This window comes from Macaca nemestrina, chromosome 13 (genome assembly GCF_043159975.1).
Source record: "Macaca nemestrina isolate mMacNem1 chromosome 13, mMacNem.hap1, whole genome shotgun sequence".
Classification (NCBI taxonomy): domain Eukaryota; kingdom Metazoa; phylum Chordata; class Mammalia; order Primates; family Cercopithecidae; genus Macaca; species Macaca nemestrina.
In genome coordinates this window covers 121,942,940-121,950,965 of record NC_092137.1, presented here as the reverse complement: position 1 = coordinate 121,950,965, position 8,026 = coordinate 121,942,940, and the positions used below count along the sequence as shown (strand labels likewise).

Sequence of the window (8,026 nt, the reverse complement as noted above, 5' to 3'; positions counted from 1 at the left end):
TGGGAGGCTGAGGTGGGAGGATCACTTGAACCCAGGAAATTGAGGCAGTAGTGAGTTAGTGAGCCATGATCTCGCCACTGCACTGGGCAACAGACCGAGACCCTGTCTTGGAAAAAAAGAAAATAAAAGAAAAAAAACAATTACAATTAGACCAGAACTGCCTCGTTTTCCCACCACCAAATCTACCAGCCTATACCTGGACACACACTGCCTTTGTTCCTTTTAAGATGAAAGCCCACCAAATGAGTATGCTCCCTGGGGTGGTTTGCTGTTCTGCAGTAGATAACTAATACAACCAGCCAACATAAGAAAGAAAAAGCAGACTGGGTACAGTAGCTCACGCCTGTAATCCTAGCACTTTGGGAGGCCAGGGCAGATGGATCACTTGAGGCCAAGAGTTCGAGACTAGCCTGGCCAACAGGCTAAAAATACAAAAAAATTTAGCCAGGCATGGTGGCACACACCTGTGGTTCCAGCTACTCGGGAGGCTGAGGCACGAGAGTCATTGAACCCGGGAAGTGAAGGTTGCAGTGAGCCGAGAGTGCATCACTGCACTCCAGCCTGGGCAACAGAGCGAGACTCTGTCTCTAAATAAATAAAAATATTGCATCCCAGGCGAATGGCAGAAATTAATGCCACCTTAAAAAACAAAGGATGCAAGGGTAGTGTCCCCCCTCAAATCTCCACTTAATTCGCCCATCCAGATGCTGCGAGATCCAGGTATGTCCCGTAGTGTGAAAGTAGACTACAACAAACGAACCAAATATCCCCAATTACAGCTACTGTGCCCGATGCGTCCATGCTAGAGTGGATTCACATAGTCCACACAGTTATCAGTGTCAGATAACTGACCACTGATCTGGCCGATGCACGACTTATCCCCACCAAAAGGAAGATCAGAAACAGTAGATTCACTTGGAATTGATACAAGTGTATATTTATGGTTTTCCTACAGGGCTGTGTTAACTCTGTCAAAATATGGTCTAAAGACATGAGAACTGTCTGGATATTTCTTAGAACTTCATAGTAGTTCCTGTGTTGATGATATCATATGCATCACGCTAATGAGGCCAGATGAGCAAGAAGTGTCAAGTACTTTGTGTGAGACACATACACTCTAGAAAGTGGGAGAAACGTCCTGTGATACACAAGAGGTTGCCTCATCAGTGAACTTTTTAGGAGTCCAGTGGTCTAAGCATGCTGGAACATTCTAAAGCAAGGAACACATTACTGCAACTCATACCTACCACAAGGAAGAGGGAAGCACAACTTCTAGTAAATGTATTCATGTTTTAGAGGCAGCATATTCCACAACTGGGAATACTGCTTAACCTAATACCTGGTAACACAGGAGGCTGCCATCTTTGACTGGGAGGCCCAGAATAGGAGAGAGCTCTGCAGCAGGTCCAGTTGCTACAAGTGGCAGACCCTACAGTCTTGATGTTTCAATTGATCATCACTTCTCTTCCTCTACTGTCCGTTTTAGATTCCCCTCAACCTCAGGAAGCACCTCTGCCGAGCCTCTGCTCATTCCATTATATTACAGGTATCCAAGGTGGAGTTTCTAGCAAGCCCCAGGAGGACAATCACAATATAGGTCTTCAGGGTTCTGGAGCAAGACCATAATGTCTGCAGCAGGGAATTAGACACCTTTTGAAAAGTAGCTCCTGGAGGGCTACTAGACCCTGGCAGAGATGGAATACTTCACCAAGGGGCACCAAGTGACCATGTGTCTAGAACCGTTCGTTATTAGTTAGGTTCTGCCTTTCAAACTCACCAAGACCTAAAGTTGAATGGGCCTGGCAATAATCCATAGTAAGATGGAAGTGGTATGTCCAGAACTGGGCATGAACAGAGCTATACAGTCAGGTAGCCCAGACACATGTCACCGCCAGTGTGGCACCAGGGTTTCTTCCTCAGCTCACGCCTGTGGCTGCACAGGGGGCAAAGTCCTTTATGATCCTCTGACAAAAGAGGAAAGCCTTTGCTTTGCCTTGATTCACAGACGGGTCAGACTGGTACGTGGGTGCAAGCCAAAAATGAACTGTGACTACAGTACAGCCCACCACAGGCTGATCTTGACAAACAGTGGCAAGGGAGGTTCCCCCAGTGGATCAGTCCTCTCAGGGGTGCATCTGTTCATCCACTTTGTATGGAAAGACATGTAGCCCAAGGGTACACTTTATATTCATACATGGCTACTAGCAGCTGCCTTGATGCATGGATCAGGGGTCTGGAAGGAGAAAGATGAGAAGATCAAGGACAAGGATGCTGGGGACAGAGGCATGTGGATGGACTATTTGAGTAGCTAAGAAGCGTGAAGAGGACCACCAGAGAGCATCTACCATGAAAGAAACACCAAACAACCAGATAGAATGGTTTCGCCAACTGGATGTCAGCCAGATGCCATCAGCCACCCCAGAACTGGCACAGTGGGCATGTGAAGGAGCAGCTATGGTGGCAGGGATGGGGACAAACACACAGACCAAATAGCATGGGCTGTCACTCACAAGGGCTGATGTAGCTACCGCCACTGCTGAATGTCCAGCCTGCCAGCAATGCATCAGTGCTGATCCTCGGAAATGGCAATGGCTCTCAAAGTAAATAAGTAGCCACTTGATGGTAAGTTGACTACGGTGGATCCCTTCCATTCTAGAAATGGCAGAAATTTATTTCGACTAGAATGGACACATGCTTACCTTTTCCGCCAGCAGGGCCTCAGCCAACACCACTATCTGAGGGCTTACTGAGCGTTTTACCCGCTGACATAGGATCCCACATCACATCACATCGGACCCAAGGGCCCATTCATTGCATAGCCAAGGAGGCATGACAACGGCATGTGACCATGGGATCACCGGTCCTGTCACATTCTGCACCACCCAGAAGATACTGGCTTGAACGAAGAGAAGAAATGGGCTGCTGAAGGCATAGCTGAGATGCCAGCTCAGAGATGATGATACCAAGTAAGGAGGGGACACCACCTTCCAGGGCACAGTGTACACTCTATTCAACAACCAGTAAGGCGCTACGTCCCACTGGGAGGAATATATAGGTCCAGGAACCAAGGGGTAGAGATAGGAGTGGCTCCACTTTACATTAATCCCATTGGGGTATTTCTGTTACCACAACTCTAAGCTTTGAGGATTTTAGGTTCTGGTTCCCAGTGAGGAAATGTCTCCATCAAGGGATACAGCGAAAGTACACCAAGGAACCAGTAGGCGAGAAGCAGGAGCCACCGTCCTGGCAGGAGTAGTGGACCCTGCCCCCCAGGCAGTTGCACAGTGGGGGCCAGGAGGAATACGTCCCTGTGCGCTCTTGCCCCTCGTTGATGGGAAATGCACAGGTGCAGCAGCCATGGCCTGAAGAGGGTGTGGTGGCCAGGGGCTCAGCTGAGGTGCCTCCTGCAGGGAGGAGAATCTAAAATGGATAGAAGCCGAGGCAGGCGCAGTGGCTCACGCCTATAATCTCAGCACTTTGGGGGGCCGAGGCGGGAGGATCACTTGAGGTCGGAGTTTGAGACCAGCCTGGCTAACATGGTGAAACCCTGTCTCTACTAAAAAAAAATTACAAAAATTAGCCAGGCGTGGTGGCGCGTGGTTGTAATCCCAGCTACTCAGGAGGCTGAGGCAGGAGAACTGCTTGAACCTGGGAGGCGGAGGTTGCAGTGAGCCGAGATCGTGCCATTGCACTCCAGCCTGGGCAAGAGAGTGAGACTTGGTCTCCAAAAAAAAAAAAGTAAAATAAAATAAAATGGATAGAAGTCCGAGTGCAGTGCTTCACACTTGTAATCCTAGCACTTTGGGAGCCTGAGGCAGGAGGATCACTCAAGCTCAGAAATTCATCAGCCTGGGCAACATAGTGAGACCTCATCTCTTAAAAAAAAAAAAATGTAATTAGTTGAGTCCAGTGGCACACACCTGTAGATCCAGCTACTCAGGTGGCTGAGGCAGGAGGATCACTTGAGCTTGGGAAGTGGAGGCTGCAGTGAGCTGTGATCACACCACTGCACTCCAGCCTGGGCAACAGAACCAGACTGTCTCTAAATAAATAAATAAACAAAGGATAGAAGAGGGAGATGGGGAGTACCACAGACCTCAAGCACAGCTGCAGTGGTGGGGGCTGTGGTCATCTGATGAACCGTTTGTTCGTTCCAGAGAAAGGCGAGCTGCCCCAGAACTTAGCCGGAGGAGTGGATGCCCTGATACACAATCCAGATCCCCCTCAAGACAGAGGCTCTGCCGCAGCTGCCGGGAGGATTGCTGGCTCACCGCCCTCCTCAGGAATTGCCCCCAAGTGAAGAGAGCTTCTCCACCCAGTGTCCCACCTCCTCTCTGAGGACAGTATGCACCCAGTGACTGGCTGAAGCTGGGGTACAAAGGTCTGGCCCCTCAGCTCGGTGGGGATGGGGGCATCTGAAGCTGGGACGGCCATGAGACTTTTCTAAGGCTTCAGAACCCTCCATGGGTTCAGCTGAGGGGACTGCCTTGCAGCCCAGCTTCTCCCTCTGAGCAAGTCTGAGCTTCCTTCCCTTCTCCTGTAGGTGCAGAACCTGAGAGCAGCCCCATTACACTCCCTGCCTGCAAATCTCCATCTCAAAGTCAGCCTCCAGGGAGCCGCCCTGAAACAGAGTCTGTGGTGGAGCTCTACAGAGTATCCCTGTGCAGATAACCAGCGCTGGGCGTTAGAGCAGGACTCTCTCCACCCGCACGGCGCCGGGGCTCTGCACAACCCTCTGCAGCCATCCTCGCTGGTGTCCCTCAGCTGACACCCTTGCCCTCGGTGTGTCCTTCCTCATGGCCTGCAGGTTTCACATCCCAAGCTACAGATCATGTCTTCTGGTTTGGGCTCATTATCTTAGCAGCAGCACGTTTGGAAATCGTCTCTCATGACCGCAGAGGGCAGGCATCGTGCAGAGGGTTACGTGGGCCTGCTCGACATTGGTGGTTGTTAGCTCTCATGTCTATGCCTTGGTCCCTTTCCCCGCAGGACTTGGAGAGCAAGCTGTTTGAATCTGATGCAAACCCTGGGCTTCGACTATCATGCCAAAAGGCAGCAAATAAGTGCCTTTTCTTCCCTTCAGAATGCATGGACAATCCAAAGCCCTATTATTCAGAATGAAAAGTGTTTACAATATTCGTCCTCTTACTCCTCAGTACGTGAGCCTGTTCCTCATAGCAGGTAATTTCTTCCTAATTCAAAAACTCCTCATGGAAGCATCTGTTTTTGTCATCAAGGAGGGGACTGTATGTGGAATCGCAAGGCCAAAGACACCGCGGGTCAACTCTTCTCAGGACCAGATCCAAGTCGCCAGTGGGAACACACGTTCAGGCAGCCGCCACCAGCACCCCGCCTCAGGAACAAGGCTCCCTGCTTCATGTGGGCAAGAGGTGCCCCTGTTTTCCCAGCAGGCAGTCGGGGGTCTGGAGCCTAGGGAGCAAAGTGAAGCATACACTCCTGCTTCCTTCCTTCCCTGCACTTGGTGAGTTTCTGGCTCAGCTTAGATCAATGTCATCTCTTCAGCCTGGCCCAGTTTACCACTATGGGAAGGAGCCCAGCAGCAGGGGCTGCCAGACCTGGAAACAGATCCGCTCATTGCAGTATGGCAGGTGCAGAGGAGCAGAGCCAGCCATAGCTGGAAGAGAATCTTGGGGCACAGAGATGCACAAACACATAGGAGCAAGTTGAGACCCAAGTACCAAGCTGTAGAGTTACTGCACCATAGCAACCCAGGCCAGGAGGCAAGGTAAGAGGATGGTTATTACAGAGAGCCACGGGGCAAGAGTGGAGCCACCTTGACAGTGGGGGTGACCAGAAGCCACATCTAGGAGTGTTGACCCAGAGTCTGCATTTCCTCCTGCTCAGGACTGTAGGAGAGGCCCATCTTAAATGCCACTATCTCTGTGAGCTTTTGGAAACCTTACCGGCTTCCTCCCATGTTCAGGGAGCTCCACTAAGGTAACCTTCCTGCCTTCTCTCCATCCCTCTATTACTTTGCCCCAGGGAAAATGAAAGATGACCGCTTGGATAGGTAGGTGGGGAGGGGAAACGGGTCCTGTGTAGGCCAGTTGGCCCCTCCATCACCTTGGGGGTGAGCACATGCAGGGTACAAGATCCCACTGCTCTCGCTGAGGGGGCTGCACCCCTGCAGGACTAAAGGAGCCTCTCCTAGTCCAGGGCTGCCATGGCTGGGTGGGTGAGCCTGCCTCCTAGTGGGATTTGCATTAGCAGCTCACTTAGTTCACAGGTCTAAAGCTGTGTCCTCCAGTCCAGCCCTCTAGCAGTAACAAAGAGGATATTTGGGTTCCTGTTGCCATTCCTTTGTTTTATTTCTCAGGGCCCTCAGAGACACCCCAGAATAGGGTTCCTGTCCCCTTCAATCTTGCCCTTCTTTGAGTCCCCATTGCATTTTGTGGTATGTTCCTAGCATGAACTTTCATTCTTTCAGTAGTTACCTCCTTATTTCCTTCCCCCCTGCATTTAAAAATAATTTTTATAGATGAGGTCTCACTCCGTCACCCAGGCTGGAGTGCAGTGGTGCAATCATAGCTCGCTGGGCTCAAGCACCCTTCCTGCCTCTGCCTCCCAAGTAGCTGGGACCACAGGTGCACATGACTATGCCCAGCTAACTTTTGTTTTTCTTTTTTGTAGAGACGGGAGTCTTACTTTGTTGCCCAGGCTGGTCTCAAACTCCTGGCTTCAAGCAATCCTTCTGCTTCGGCCTTTCAAAGTGCTGGGATTACAGGCATGAGCCACCATGCCCAGCCTCCTTCCCTTACTAGCTGAGAACTAAGAGAAGACACTCTGGAGACAGAGGAGGAAACAATGGCGACACCGCGCGATGAATACATAGTGGAGGATGAAGACAAGGCTCCGTCAGGGGCACCAGCAAGGGAAGCCCAGTTCTGTGGGGAAGGTATGGGGCGGCTTCACAAGCCCAGTGTCTGTCTGCTCTCTTTGTGGGAGATGTGTTGTTTCGGCATCCATTCCTGCTTCTTTTAGGAAAAGTGCTTGAATTTCCTTTTCAGGAACCACCCACCATCCTCTCATCCATGCGTTCTGTTCCCGGCATCAGGGGTAGACAAGTGACTTCAGGCTTGGCCAGTTAGGGTTCTGACTCTTGGTCAAATTGGAGTGAATCCTGAGTCATTTGTAAACTCCAAGCAAAGGGCTTGCTTTGTTTTCTGTTGAATGCAGTGCTGTGAGATAACCAGAAATGAAGCTGCTTTCTTGCCACAGTGAAGGCAAGAAAAGGGCCTGGCCGGCAAATGATGCCAGCGATTGGGGTGGAGCTGGAAGAAGGGGAGCGAGGAGGCCCAGACATCTTGGGAGCCCCGAATTCACCTCAGGATTTAACTTCTCTGCTGCTTAGCCAATTAACTCCTTTCTTCCATGACTAGTTTGAGTTGAGTTTTTAGTTTTTGCAACTAAAACAGCACTGACTAATATACCCTTAGGTAAGATTAGAGCAAGAATTTCCAATATCTGTTTTCTTCATCCTGAAATTTGGTGAGGATATCTAAAGTTCTTTTGTCTTTTAAAAGAATTCTGTTACAATGGAAAGTATCAACCCATATTTTTCCATTTCTCCAAAGTGTTTTAGTGTATACCTACAGGGCACAAACTTCTCTCTGTAGGCCCTCTGTCATGGTTGCTCTGTGCCACCTGTTAAGGGGCTGGTATCTAGAATATATAAAGCACTCTTAAAACTCAGCCGGGCGCAGTGGCTCACGCCTATAATCCCAGCTCTTTGGGAGGCCGAGGCAGGCGGATCACCTGAGGTCAGGAGTTTGAGACCAGCCTGGCCAACACGGCGAAACTCTAGCTCTCTAAAAATACAAAAATTAGCCAGGCGTGGTGGCTCACTCAAGACTGAGGCAGAAGAACTGCTTGAACCCAGGAGTTGGAGGTTTCAGTGAGCCCAGATGGCGCCACGGCACTCCATCGTGCGTGACAGAGTGGCACAGGATGGCAAAAACAAAAGCTCTTAAAACTCAACAATAAAAGACAACCCAATTTAAAAATG

At 50.2% G+C, this 8,026-nt stretch overlaps 1 long non-coding RNA gene across 1 annotated transcript; it reads left to right on the top strand.

Moving 5' to 3' along the window:
* Positions 1–5,481: 5,481 nt before the first annotated feature.
* On the top strand, positions 5,482–7,532 carry LOC105490031 (uncharacterized). Its single transcript, XR_011612148.1, has 2 exons — positions 5,482–5,958; positions 6,652–7,532. It is a non-coding gene; the product is annotated as an uncharacterized lncRNA (long non-coding RNA).
* Positions 7,533–8,026: the final 494 nt, after the last annotated feature.